Source organism: Cherax quadricarinatus, chromosome 13 (genome assembly GCF_038502225.1).
Source record: "Cherax quadricarinatus isolate ZL_2023a chromosome 13, ASM3850222v1, whole genome shotgun sequence".
NCBI classification, from domain to species: domain Eukaryota; kingdom Metazoa; phylum Arthropoda; class Malacostraca; order Decapoda; family Parastacidae; genus Cherax; species Cherax quadricarinatus.
The window spans coordinates 42,492,567-42,508,344 of NC_091304.1; the positions used below are offsets into that span (position 1 = coordinate 42,492,567).

The 15,778-nt window shown below is 40.0% G+C and overlaps 2 protein-coding genes across 8 annotated transcripts in view; one reads left to right on the top strand and one right to left on the bottom strand.

The window, feature by feature from the left end:
- The window catches only part of LOC128688548 (EEF1A lysine methyltransferase 2), a 332,797-nt gene that overhangs the window by 233,832 nt on the left and 83,187 nt on the right, over positions 1 to 15,778 (top strand). The gene's annotated exons all lie outside the window — the stretch shown is intronic.
- The window catches only part of LOC128688547 (UBX domain-containing protein 7), a 181,154-nt gene that overhangs the window by 44,809 nt on the left and 120,567 nt on the right, over positions 1 to 15,778 (bottom strand). The gene's annotated exons all lie outside the window — the stretch shown is intronic.

Below are 15,778 nucleotides of genomic sequence, written 5' to 3' on the forward strand. Positions count from 1 at the left end.
ACCATATGGTACCATTGTACCATATGGCACAATGGTACCATATGGTTCAAAACCATAGAATTCCTCTTCAGCTCCACTTCCATCAGTCTTAGAACTGTATATGGTGAAGAGGAGAGTCAGAATTCACCCAGAGAGTGAGCGGGGAGTGAGAGCTTCCTTGCCGCCAGGCACACGAACAAAGCTACTTTGCCAGTGTTCCCACAATGCCATGCGGGCATCCAGATTTTTTCTATAGTGTGCACATTGACCAACCAGACCCATTCTCTCAGATGTAGGCCTACCAGCCTTCTCGTGCTAAATTTGACGCCGCTAGAATTTTGGCGTAGATCTACGGTTTGGACCCTGAATGTAAAGCCGTAGATCTACGGGACGGACACTGAAAGGGTTAATAAGACTGATTTTTATTGAGTATCATTATCATTACTAATATGGCATCTTGAGACGCAAGATGCTCTTAGTGATTTTAATGTGTACCTGCACATCAGCAGTGTGTAAGTTTATTTAGGTACAGGTATATGTAAGTATAATTACAGTAGGGCCCCACTTTGCAGCGTTTCACCTTACAACGTTCTGCTAATATGGCGATGTTAAATTTTGACCAAAATTTGCTATAGGGCAAGTGGTCTTTCAAATACGGTGCACCCCACGTGGTTTGTTTACATTCTCTGTGAGCCCATCTATTATGTCTGGAAACTTTCAAAAATTTCAAGTGTTTTAAAGTTATTGCGTATTTTATATGTACTCTGATAATTATGCTTGTGTGTACCTGTACCTAAATATACTTACACACTGTGCTGGCATACCGGTACACATTAAAATCACTAAGTCTCTCTCTACTCACGACACCATTGTAATACTACGTAATAATAATCTCTCTTGGACATATTAAATGTCTTATTTTACGTTAATAGAGACATTTTCATTAATCCATCTATGATATTTTCTTCAAAATTATACAAGAACACATTACATAGCATATAAACATTATACATACACACACACACAATAAAAATTGACAAATATGAGATTTGTTTACAAGAGGCTTTGTAGGAGTGTCTGAAGAATTACGTTTTCTCTAGTCAAGCACTGGGGGATAACTAGATAAATATTCCTTTTGTATGCCTTCACTCTATATATAGCAATTCACAACCCTTGTGAGTTTAGTGCTTATTTTTTATTATGATCATAATAATAAAAACTAGTAATAATAACTTAAAATAACATCTTGTAATAATAATAGTAATTTGTAATAATTATAATAATAATTTGTCAGAGCATCATTCCTTCTAAAAATTACATGAGAATTGAAGTACTGATCTTTATTTATTCTACTGTACCACTATGGAGAAAACTTGTACACAATGTAAGGTGTTTGTATGAATGTTTATGAACCGTAACCAGGCACATCGTCTGTTTGTTTACATAGTGGGTGGGGTGGCCAGGCTGGCTTCCCTACACTACCCTACCTACCACACCACTTTCTACAAATAGATACTTTTCACCTTTCGCCCTACATTAAGACTACAAATATTTTAAGATAAGTAACGAGTGTACTGTATATGCATGTTATCACTATGGAGTTTTAACCCTTAACCCTTTGAGGGTTTCGGCTGTACCAGTACGGCTTACGACCCAGGGTTTTTGACGTACTAGTACGCATAAATTCTAGCGCCCTCAAATCTAGTGGGAGAAAGTTGGTAGGCCTACATATGAAAGAATGGGTCTATGTGGTCAGTGTGCACAGTATAAAAAAACATCCTGCAGCACACAGTGCGTAATGAGAAAAAAAAAACTGACCATTTTTTTAAATAAAACCGTGACTTTGCACTATATTTTCGTATGGTATTTATTGTTGTATTCTAGTTTTCTTGGTCTCATTTTGTAGAATGGAAGACATATTACAGAAATTGACATGATTTTGACTGGTTTTACAATGAAAAGTACCTTGAAATTGAGCTCAAAGTAGCAGAAATGTTCGATTTTTACCAAAGTTCAAAGGTAAACAAATCATGCCAAGCGTCCAATGCACGTCAACTAGTGAGTCTAATATTCTTTCGCAAGTGTGCCAATATTATTTATACCATTTTTTACACTAATGCAGTAGTCTGCATAACAGTAAATCTTCTATTTTTTGTGAGAATAAAAATTCAAAGTGGAAAGCAAAAGAATGTAAGAGGGGCCTTGAGATGTGACTAATGAACAGAAGAAATGTCATTTTAGTGCCAGGAATGTCTTTCTTGTTTATTCTGAATCCTATTCGGAAATTGCCATCTTTTGAAATTTGTGTGAAATTGGCAAAATTGCTAAATTCTGACCACTGTACTGGATAGTTGAAATTAGTAAATGGGTGGTTTCTTGCACTCATTCGATAGAAAAAATGGAGTTCTAGCGAAATATTCATATGTTTTGTAGACAAGTACAGTGGAATTGGCCGAAAATGGGGCTCAAAGTGGGCAAAATCTCCGATGCGTAAACACTGTTGAGGCCGCTAACTTCGCGAGAGCATAATTCCGTAAGTTTTCCATCAAATTTCATACTTTTGGTGTCATTATGATCGGGAAAAATCCTCTATCTTTTCATAAGAAATTTTTTTTTTTTTTTAAATTTGGCCGACCCTAAGAACGAGTCTCAGAGAGGGCCTGTCGACCCTCAAAGGGTTAAATGGTCCAAACGTATATATACATTATTTCAACATCTGAAAGTAAAAAAATGTAGATCTTTTTTGTTTTACATTTGAAAACGTGCAAAAAAAAACTTATATCTACATTTTTTTTGTTGTTATATTTGAAAATATGTAAACAAAGGTGAATCTACTTTTGTAGCACTACGAATTTGAACGTCGATCTGTTTGGACCGTTTAAGGGTTAAGCATCGTCGTAATATATTATATGTGGGTGGGGTGGCCAGGAGGGCTACCACAGTAACTTCTTATTACGTACTCACCTTTTGCCCTACATTAAGACTACAAATATTTTGAGGTAAATAATGAGTGTACTGTGTGTGTATTTTACTTTTTTATTGTTTTAATGCCTAATTCTACTGCTAACTTTATACACCTACCATCCGACTTACGACCTGCTCGACTTACGACCACTCGACTTATGACCACGTTTTTTATGCCAAATTTCTGGGAAATAAACAACTATTTGTGTTGTACACAGTGTTTATCCTAAACCTTACAGTATAAAATACAGTACTAACAGCATAAAAAGTAAAGTAAAACATGAAATACCAAAATAAAACAATAAAATAAAGTCATTACAAAAATGTTCTGTTGATATTCAGTAGTAAAGTTCGACTTACGACCATTTCGACTTACAACCGGTTTCTCGGAACTGAACTCGGTCGTAAGTCGGATGGTAGGTGTATATGTTAGTGTAAACTTGCTATCTGGCATTTATATGCATTTATAAGTGGAAAAAATGGCGTTCTGCTTTCCAGCGATGTCTGCTTTCCAGCAGTAGCCTGGACCCTAACCTGCTGTATAAGTGGAGCCCTACTATATCAGAGTATAGTGGACCCTCAGCTAACGAACGCATCGCATAACGTTAAATCCGCCCAACGAAGCGTTTGAGCATAAAAATTTTGGCCTGGCTATCGATAAAAAACTCGCCCAATGTGATTCGTCCAGCCTGCAAGCCTCAGCTGCCCTGCCGTCATTGTTTACAAGCCAGGGTGGCCGGTTTCATGCATACATTCGATACATTTTGTATTATTCCATTGTTTATAGTGCTTATAACTGCTAAATAAGCCACCATGTGCCCAAAGAAAGCTTCTAGTGCCAACCCTGTGGCGCTAGTAGTAGTACAGCTGTTGCTCCACCACCGTCAACTGTACTACTTGAAGATGTGGAGAGTGTGTTTTTGGTGTGGCTTAACCCTTTCAGGGTCCAGAGGCCAAATTTCGAAACGCCCACCAGGGGTCCAAGAATTAAAAAACAAAACAAAAAAAAAGAAATGGTACAGAATCTTTTTCTGAAGGTAATAAAATGAAAAGTACAAAATTCGATGGAAAATTGACGAAATTATGCTCTCGCGAATTTTGATGTGTCAGCGATATTTACGAATCGGCGATTTTGCTGACTTCGACTCCAATTTTAGGCCAATTACATTATTCCAGTCAACCAAATTCTTAGCTATTTCACTAGTATTACTTCTATTCTATCGATTGAGCACAAGAACTCACCCAGTCAACTGTTTCAACTACAAAATAAAGTGATCAGAAATTGGTAATTTGGCCAATTTAACACAAATTTCAAAATAGGGTCCAGAATACACAATGCAGGCATTCCTGGCACTAAACTAACATTTCCTCTGTTCATTAGTTACATTTTGAGGCTTTACAATGAATTCCATTTTGATTTTTTATTCACATAAATTTTTATTCAAAGCAAAAAATAGAAGATTTACTGTTATGCAATATTGTAGTAATTGTATAAATATCATCACCACATTTATGAATGTATATTAGACCCACCAGATGGGGTGTATTAGACGTGTGAGGTCGTTTGTTTACTCTGAACATCGGCAAAAATTTAACATTTCCGCTACTTTGAGCTCAGTTTCAAGCCATTTCCTGTGCTAAAAACCAATCAAAATCATCTCTATTTTTGTAATATATCTTCCATTCTATCAAATGAGACCAAGAAATCGAAAATACAACTATAAAAAACGTACGAAAAAACACTGCAAAGTCGCTGTTTTAATCGAAAATCACGGTCTCAGTTTTTTTCTCATTATACACTATGTGCTGCAGGATTTGTTTTATGTGGTGCACACATACCACATAGATGTATTCTCTCATATCTAGGCCCAAATTTACCACTCACAGCTTATCAGAGTGAGCTGAGCTCATGGCGTAGATCTACGGTTTGGACCCTGAACGTAAAGCCGTAGATCTACGGCACGGGCCCTGAAAGGGTTAATGAGAAACAATTACCGAAAAACAATTAACCCCAGAGGGTTAGCCACCAGGATAACCCAAGAAAGTCAGTGCATCATCGAGGACTGTCTAACTTATTTCCATTGGGGTCCTTAATCTTGTCCCTCAGGATACGACCCACAACAGTCGACTAACACCCAGGTGAACATGAAAAAATGCCTGGAACTAGTACTCATATTGGTGAATTTAAGGCTAGCAAAGGTTGGTTTGAGAGATTTAAGAATCATAGTGGCATGCACAGTGTGATAAGGCATGGTGAAGATGAAAAGTTCCAACCCAAACAAGTGTTCAATTGTGATGAAACAAGCCTGTTCTTGAAGAAAATGCCAAACAGGACCTACATTACTCAGGAGGAAAAGGCACTCCCAGGACACAAGCCTATGAAAGACAGGCTAACTCTCATGTTATGTAGTAATGCTAGCGGGGATTGCAAAGTGAAGCCTTTTACTCATGTATCACTCTGAAAATCCAAGAGTGTTCAAGAAAAACAGTGTCTCATCACTTATCAGTACTCTTCAATAGAGGTAAGTGTTATTTTAACATTTATTTATATAGTTATTGTGCATGTCTCTTTGTTTTCTTTGTAGGGAAATGTATATTTCATGAAAAAAATAATTTTTTTTTAATACTTTTGGCTGTCTGGAACGGATTAATTGGATTCCCATTATTTCTTATGGGGAAAATTAATTCGGCTAATGATAATTTCATCTAACGATGACCTCTCAGGAACGGATTAATATCATTAGCCGAGGGTCCACTGTAAATATAAAATATGAAATAACTTATAAAAATACTTGGAAATTTTGGAGTTCCCAGACATAATGGAGAGACGTGGTGCTTACGGAGAATGTAAACAAACCGGGTGGGGCGTGGTGACCATATTAGAAAGTCAGGTGGGGGAGCCATATAGCGAGTTTTGGTCATAATTTGATATGTCCGTATTAGCGGAACGCTGTAAAACGAAATGCTGTAAATCGAGGCCCTACTGTATTATCAAACTGCCATAAAGTGAAGCACTGTAAAATGGCGCCCTCCTGTATCTAATGCAATACTCTTTCCATGTGCTCTCCACTTCTTTGGTTGTGTGTGGTGTGGAACAAGTAAGGAGACAAGACATGCAAGGGCTAGCAACAGCTGGACTGTCATTTTCACTGTGGTTTAGTGTGTGGTGTGGATGGAATGACATAGGCAGGAACAAGCAGTAGCTGAGCTGCCGCCGCCTTTCTCTCTCTCTCTCTTACTCATTCCCACTTTCTCTTGCATCATGTCTAACAATACTCTTCAACATATGCTTACCAGTCTCACACTGTTATGGTGAGGGTTACTGTGCCTGGGTATATAGTATGGGAAGGTAGTGGTAAGGATAATTGTAAGAGAGGAAGGGAAGGGTTTGGCATGAGTTTCCACTGTCCTGCACCTCACCCATGGACATGTTAGGTAAGTGGGCTAAGAGCATTTATGAAAACATGAGGAAAGATAATTATTCCTAGTTACTGATGTGATTCTGAATAATGAGCAGCCTTCAGAAACCTCAACAAAGTCTTTATGGAACCCACACCTGAGGTAGCATGTTAAGAAGCTGGAAGAAGTAAAGAGGTATGCAGCAAGACTAGTTCTAGAACTAAGGGTATGTACTACAAGGAGGGGCCAACAGAACAATCTAACACTAGAGGACAACCAGGGAAGACATGTTAACATATAAAATACTCAAAGGTACTGATATGTTAGAAAGGAATAGGATGTTTGGTAGGTGGGAAACAGGTACTCAAAGACACAGCTGGAAGTTAAAGACACACATGAGCCACAGGGATGTCAGGAAGTAGAATGATCTCAACAAAGAACTGGAGGCAGGCTCCATACATAGCTTAAAGACCAGATACAACAGGACCCATGAGGTTAGGAGGGAAGGAATATGGCAAGTTGTGAGGTGAGGCCAGGTGCAAAGATTTGACCCTCAACCACATTCAGTGCTAGTCACAGCATTATGCTGGGTGAGCACCCCAGCATAATGCCATGACGAAAATCAAAGGCCTACCATACAGGGGATCTTTTTTCATCAGTGCATTATGCCAGGTAGCAGCCATTAGCATGATGTCACGGCCTGCCGCCACACTCCACAGTGACTCCTCAGTGCTCACGTGGCTGCTGTGGTGAGAGGAAGTGTTGCCTTTTGTCTCTCATCTGCCCCATCTTTCGTCTGGTGTTCCCTTTGGTTTTGGGGCTATACATGTTTGATTATGGGTAAATGGAAGTCTCAAATTATAGGGCTTCACAAAGCTGGGCACCAGACGAAAGAAATAGTGGAGAATGCTGGTGTGTATGAGCGTTCAGTGAGGAACTGGGTGCAGCGTTTCAAGGCTGGTGGCAGTCTCTAGTTACCATCTGCCAAACCTCGGCCTGGCCCCTTGAAGACATCTGTTCATGCCTTAACTGTATTAAAGAAGCAATAATTGCTAGAGAATCGAAAGAAAAGAATCCACATCTTCTCTCAGAGGTGTCTGTAAGAACTGTTAACAGACATGCGTCAGAACTGGGCTACAGTAGCCACAGCCAGGTTAAGAAACCGATCCTCTCCAAGCCACAAAAGAAACATAGGCCAGATTATGCAAACAAATATGTTCACTAGAATCCTCAACAGTGGTCTGAAGTACTTTGGAGTGATGAAGCAACCTTCACCATCACCTGTAACCGTGGGGGGACGTGTACCGGCCCAGAGGTAGTGACCCACTAGACCCATGCTACACCTGTGGGACCACCAAACACCCAGACTCGCTCATGGTTTGGAAGTGTTTCAGTGCTCAGTGTTGGTGAACTCATTGTGCTTCCCAAAAACCAATCTATGAGGCATTTGACAAGTGTGGGGTTATGGTTTTTATGCAGGAGAATGCACCATGTCATACCACCAAATCTGTAGTTCAGTGGCTTAAGGACTGTGAAGTGAGGTTCTTTAATAACTGGCCAGGCAATTCCCCAGACCTAAACCCTATTGAGAACCTCTGGTCAATAGTGAAACGAAGTTCACTGGGCAAGGATATCGGTTCCATCCTGCGGCTGGAGGCTGCTCTACATGAGGCATGGAATAATATACCTCCCCAAACCCTCAAGAATTTGAGTCTTCGTACATGGCTGAGGGACATGATTAAGCATGAAAGACGCAGCACCAAGTATTAAAACCTCGGTAAGTGTGCAAATATATTATAATCTTCTATGGTATGTCTTTGTGTTTTGGTACGTGTGTGGGTAAGGGGCAGCATAATGCCATGACTAGCACTGTAGGTGAGTATTCTGTTGGAGTGTGAGCAGGGTAATATTTAGTGAAGGGATTCAGGGAAACCGGTTATTTTTATATAGCCGGACTTGAGTCCTGGAAATGGGAAGTACAATGCCTGCACTCTAAAGGAGGGGTTCAGGATATTGGCAGTTTGGAGGGATATGTTGTGCATCTTTATAGGTACATGTATATGCTTCTAAGCTGTTGTGTTCTGAGCATCTCTGCAAAAACAGTGATTATGTGTGAGTGAGGTGAAAATGTTGAATGATGATGAAAGTATTTTCTTTTTGGGATTTTCTTTCTTTTTTGGGTCACCCTGCCTTGGTGGGAGACGGCCGACTTGTTAAAAAAAAAAATATTATAGATGCTAAAAAGAATATCAGCAATTATTGTATATATTTAAAAAAGAAATAGGTAGTAGGCTGGTAGACAGCAACCATCCAGGGAGGTACTACCATCCTGCCAAGTGTGTGAAAAACGAAAGCGGGTAATTGTTTTACATGATGGTAGGATTTCTGGTGTCCATTTTTCTGTCTCGTGAACATGCAAGGTTTCAGGTACGTCTTGCTACTTCTACTTACACTTAGGTCACACTACACATACGTTTTTTTTTTTTTTTTTCAACAAGTCGGCCGTCTCCCACCGAGGCAGGGTGACCCAAAAAAGAAAGAAAATCCCCAAAAAGAAAATACTTTCATCATCATTCAACACTTTCACCACACTTACACATTATCACTGCTTTTGCAGAGGTGCTCAGAATACAACAGTTTAGAAGCATTTATTATTATTATCACACTGGCCGATTCCCACCAAGGCAGGGTGGCCCGAAAAAGAAAAACTTTCACCATCATTCACTCCATCACTGTCTTGCCAGAAGGGTGCTTTACACTACAGTTTTTAAACTGCAACATTTACACCCCTCCTTCAGAGTGCAGGCACTGTACTTCCCATCTCCAGGACTCAAGTCCGGCCTGCCGGTTTCCCTGAACCCCTTCATATATGTTACTTTGCTCACACTCCAACAGCACGTCAAGTATTAAAAACCATTTGTCTCCATTCACTCCTATCAAACACGCTCACGCATGCCTGCTGGAAGTCCAAGCCCCTCGCACACAAAACCTCCTTTACCCCCTCCCTCCAACCTTTCCTAGGCCGACCCCTACCCCGCCTTCCTTCCACTACAGACTGATACACTCTTGAATTCAAGTCATTCTGTTTCGCTCCATTCTCTCTACATGTCCGAACCACCTCAACAACCCTTCCTCCGCCCTCTGGACAACAGTTTTGGTAATCCCGCACCTCCTCCTAACTTCCAAACTACGAATTCTCTGCATTATATTCACACCACACATTGCCCTCAGACATGACATCTCCACTGCCTCCAGCTTTCTCCTCGCTGCAACATTCATCACCCATGCTTCACACCCATATAAGAGCATTGGTAAAACTATACAGTGGACCCCCGCATAACGATGGCATCACATAGCGATTTTTCCGCATACCGCTTACTTTTATCGCAAAATTTTTGCCGCGCATACCGATTAAAAACCCGCTCACCGATTTTCGTCCGAGACGCGTCCAATGTGCCCTCACATGTGCCGCCCGTCCCATTGTTTACCAGCCAGCCTCCGCGGTAACATCCAAGCATACACTCGGAATATTTCGTATTATTACAGTGTTTTCGGTGCTGTTTCTGGAAAATAAGTGACCATGGGCCCCAAGAAAGCTTCTAGTGCCAACCCTGTGGTAAAAAGGGTGAGAATTAGTATGGAAATTAAGAAAGATTTTGAAGGGTTTGGGGCTAACCCTGAGAAGCCTATGCCAGTTGTGGAATCCATTGTGCCTACTTCAAAGATTAAGGAAATGTGTGCACAGTGGGTTGAACTGCAAACCTTTATAGATGAAAATCACCCTGACACAGCTGTTGCAAGCCGTGCTGGTGACTATTTCAATGACAATGTTGTGGCCCATTTTAGACAAATCGTAAAGGAACGGGAGGTACAGAGCTCTAGACATTTGTTGTGCGACAGACATCTCTCACTGCCATTAAAAGAAGAAGGGAAGTAACCCCACTTGCTTCAAGTCTCTTCTCGCATGCAACATTCATCACCCATATGGGCGCTTCACACCCATATAAGAGCAATTATTGGTAAAAAACTATACTCTCATACATTCCCCTCTTTGCCTCCAAGGACAAACTTCTTTGTCTCCACAGACTCCTAAGTGCACCACTCACCCTTTTCCCCTCAACAATTCTATGATTCACTTCATCTTTCATAGACCCATCCGCTGACACGTCCACTCCCAAATATCTGAATACATTCACCTCCTCCATACTCTCTCCCTCCAATCTGATATCCAATTTTTCATCACGTAATCTTTTTGTTATCCTCATAACCTTACTCTTTCCTGTATTCACCTTTAATTTTCTTCTTTTGCACACCCTACCAAATTCATCCACCAATCTCTGCAACTTCTCTTCAGAATCTCCCAAGAGCACAGTGTCATCAGCAAAGAGCAGCTGTGACAACTCCCACTTTGTGTGCGATTCTTTATCTTTTAACTCCACGCCTCTTGCCAAGACCCTCGCATTCACTTCTCTTACAACCCCATCTATAAATATATTAAACAACCACGGTGACATCACACATCCTTGTCTAAGGCCTACTTTTACTGGGAAATAATTTCCCTCTTTCCTACATACTCTAACTTGAGCCTCACTATCCTCATAAAAACTCTTCACTGCTTTCAGTAACCTACCTCCTACACCATACACCTGCAACATCTGCCACATTGCCCCCCTATCCACCCTGTCATACGCCTTTTCCAAATCCATAAATGCCACAAAGACCTCTTTAGCCTTATCTAAATACTGTTCACTTATATGTTTCACTGTAAACACCTGGTCCACACACCCCCTACCTTTCCTAAAGCCTCCTTGTTCATCTGCTATCCTATTCTCCGTCTTACTCTTAATTCTTTCAATAATAACTCTACCATACACTTTACCAGGTCTACTCAACAGACTTATCCCCCTATAATTTTTGCACTCTCTTTTATCCCCTTTGCCTTTATACAAAGGAAGCATATACGTATAAAGATACACAACATACCCCTCCAAACCGCCAATATCCCAAACCCCTCCTTTCAAGGGCAGGCATTGTACTTCCCATTTCCAGGACTCAAGTCCGACTATATGAAAATAACCGGTTTCCCTGAATCCCTTCACTAAATATCAACCTGTTCACACTCCAACAGATCGTCAGGTCCCAAGTATCATTCGTCTACATTCACTCCTATCTAACACGCTCATGCACGCTTGCTGGAAGTCCAAGCCCCTCGCCCACAAAACCTCCTTTACCCCCTCTTTCCAACCCTTTCGAGGACGACCCCTACCCCTCCTTCCTTCCCCTATAGATTTATATGCTTTCCATGTCATTCTACTTTGATCCATTCTCTCTAAATGACCAAACCACCTCAACAACCCCTCTTCTGCCCTCTGACTAATGCTTTTATTAACTCCACACCTTCTCCTAATTTCCACACTCCGAATTTTCTGCATAATATTTACACCACACATTGCCCTTAGACAGGACATCTCCACTGCCTCCAACTGTCTCCTCGCTGCTGCATTTACCACCCAAGCTTCACATCCATATAAGAGTGTTGGTACTACTATACTTTCATACATTCCCTTCTTTGCCTCCATAGATAACGTTTTTTGACTCCACATATACCTCAACGCACCACTCACCTTTTTTCCCTCATCAATTCTATGATTAACCTCATCCTTCATAAATCCATCCGCCGACACGTCAACTCCCAAGTATCTGAAAACATTCACTTCTTCCATACTCCTCCTCCCCAATTTGATATCCAATTTTTCTTTATCTAAATCATTTGATACCCTCATCAACATACTCTTTTCTATGTTCACTTTCAACTTTCTATCTTTACACACATTCTCAAACTCATCCACTAACCTTTGCAATTTTTCTTTAGAATCTCCCATAAGCACAGTATCATCAGCAAAAAGTAACTGTCAATTCCCATTTTGAATTTGATTCCCCATAATTTAATCCCACCCCTCTCCCGAACACCCTAGCATTTACTTCTTTTACAACCCCATCTATAAATATATTAAAAAACCATGGTGACCTTACACATCCCTGTCTAAGACCTACTTTTACCGGGAAGTTTTCTCCCTCTCTTCTACACACCCTAACCTGAGCCTCACTATCCTCATAAAAGCTCTTTACAGCATTTAGTAACTTACCACCTATTCCATATACTTGCAACATCTGCCACATTGCTCCTCTATCCACTATCACATGCCTTTTCTAAATCCATAAATGCAATAAAAACTTCCCTACCTTTATCTAAATACTGTTCACATATATGCTTCAATGTACACACTTGATCTACACATCCCCTACCCACTCTGAAGCCTCCCTGCTCATCCGCAATCCTACATTCTGTCTTACCTCTAATTCTTTCAATTATAACCCTACCGTATACTTTTCCTGGTATACTCAGTAAACTTAGTCCTCTATAATTTTTACAATCTCTTTTGTCCCCTTTCCCTTTATATAAAGGGACTATACATGCTCTCCGCCAATCCCTAGGTACCTTCCCCTCTTTCATACATTTATTAAACAAAAGTACCAACCACTCCAACACTATATCCCCCCTGCTTTTAACATTTCTGTCATGATCCCATCAGTTCCAGCTGCTTTACCCCCTTTCATTCTACGTAATGCCTCACGTACCTCCACCACACTTACATTCTGCTCTTCTTCACTCCTAAAAGATGGTATACCTCCCTGGCCAGCGCATGAAATTACCGCCTCCCTTTCTTCCTCAACATTTAAAAGTTCCTCAAAATATTCTTGCCATCTACCTAATACTTCCCTCTCCCCATCTACTAACTCCCCTACTCTGTTTTTAACTGACAAATCCATACTTTCCCTAGGCTTTCTTAACTTGTTTAACTCACTCCAAAATTTTTTCTTATTTTCATTAAAATTTCTTGACAGTGCCTCTCCCACTCTTTCATCTGCTCTCCTTTTGCACTCTCTCACCACTCTCTTCACTTTTCTTTTACTCTCCATATACTCTGCTCTTCTTATAACACTTCTGCTTTGTAAAAACCTCTCGTAAGCTACCTTTTTCTCTTTTATCACACCCTTTACTTCATCATTCCACCAATCACTCCTCTGTCCTCCTGCCCCCACCCTCCTGTAACCACAAACTTCTGCCCCACATTCTAATACTGCATTTTTAAAACTATTCCAACCCTCTTCAACCCCCCCATTACTCATCTTTGCACTAGCCCACCTTTCTGCCAATAGTCGCTTATATCTCGCGCGAACTTCCTCCTCCCTTAGTTTATACACTTTCACCTCCCTCTTGTTGTTGCCACCTTCCTCTTTTCCCATCTACCTCTTACTCTAACTGTAGCTACAACTAAATAATGATCCGATATATCAGTTGCCCCTCTATAAACATGTACATCCTGGAGCCTACCCATCAACCTTTTATCCACCAATACATAATCTAACAAACTACTTTCATTACGTGCTACATCATATCTTGTATATTTATTTATCCTCTTTTTCATAAAATATGTATTACTTATTACCAAATTTCTTTCTACACATAGCTCAATTAACCCCTTCAGGGTCCAAGGCCCAAATTTGAAGTGGTGCCCCAGTGTCCAAGAATTTTAAAAAAAAAAATTTGTTATTTTTTCTTATGAAATAGTAGAGAATCTTTTTGTGAAGGTAATAAAATGAAAAGTACGAAATTTGATGGAAAATTGACAAAATTATGCTCTCGCGAATTTTGATGTGTCAGGATATTTACGAATCGGCGATTTTGCCGACTTTGACTCCCATTTTAGGCCAATTACATTATTCCAGTCAACCAAATTCTTAGCTATTTCACTAGTATTACTTCTATTCTATCGATTGAGCACAAGAAATTGCCAAGTTAACTGTTTCAACTACAAATTAAAGTGATCGGAAATTGTTAATTTGGCCAATTTAACACAAAGTTCAAAATATTCCAATTTCAAAATAGGGTCCAGAATAAACAATGTAGCTATTCCTGGAACTAAACTAACACTTCTTCTGTTCATTAGTTACGTTTTGAGGCTTTACAAATAAATTCCATTTTGATTTTTTATTCGCATAATGAATTTTTATTCACACCAAAAAATAGAAGATTTACTGTTATGCAATACTGTAATAATTGTATAAATATCATCACCATATTTGTGAATGCATATTAGACCCACCAGCTGGCGTGTATTAGACGTGTGAGGTCGTTTGTTTACTCTTGAATATCGGCAAAAATTTAACATTCTGCTACTTTGAGCTCAGTTTCAAGCCATTTCCAGTGCTAAAACCAATCAAAATCATCTCTATTTCTGTAATATGTCTTCCATTCTATCAAATGAGACCAAGAAATCGCAAATAGAACTATAAAAAACATACGAAAAAACACTGCAAAGTCACTGTTTTAATCGAAAAATCATGATTTCAGTTTTTTTCTCTCATTATACACAGCGTGCTGCAGGATCTGTTTTATGTGGTGCACACATACCACATAGATGTATTCTCTCATATCTAGGCCCAAATGTACCACTCACAGTTTATCAGAGTGAGCTGAGCTCATGAGGTAGATCTACGGTTTGGACCCTGAACGTAAAGCCGTAGATCTACGGGATGGACCCTCAAAGGGTTAAAGGCTCCCCATTTACATTTACCCCTGGCACCCCAAATTTACCTACTGCTCCCTCCATAACATTTTTACCCACTTTAGCATTGAAATCCCCAACCACCATTACTCTCACACTTGATTCAAAACTCCCCACGCATTCACTCAACATTTCCCAGAATCTCTCTCTCTCCTCTACACTTCTCTCTTCTCCAGGTGCATACACGCTTACTATAACCCACTTTTCACATCCAATCTTTTTTTACTCCACATAATCCTTGAATTTATACATTTGTAGTCCCTCTTTTCCTACCATAGCTTATCCTTCAACATTATTGCTACTCCTTCTTTAGCTCTAACTCTATTTGAAACCCCTGACCTAATTCCATTTATTCCTCTCCATTGAAACTCTCCCACCCCCTTCAGCTTTGTTTCACTTAAAGCCAGGACATCCAGTTTCTTCTCATTCATAACATCCACAATCATCTCTTTCTTATCATTTGCACAACATCCATGCACAGACTTCCCACTTTGACAATTTTCTTCTTCTTATTCTTTTTAGTAATCTTTACAGGAAAAGGGGGTTACTAGCCCATTGTTCCCGGCATTTTAGTTGACTTTTACAACACGCATGGCTTACGGAGGAAAGATTCTTATTCCACTTCCCCATGGATATAAAAGGAAAAGTAATAAGACCAAGAACTATTAAGATAAAATCAAAGAAAACTCAGATGAGTGTGTATAAATAAACGTGTACATGTATGTGTAGTGTGACCTAAGTGTAAGTAGAAGTAGCAAGACATGCCTGTAATCTTGCATATTTATGAGACAGACAAAAGACACCAG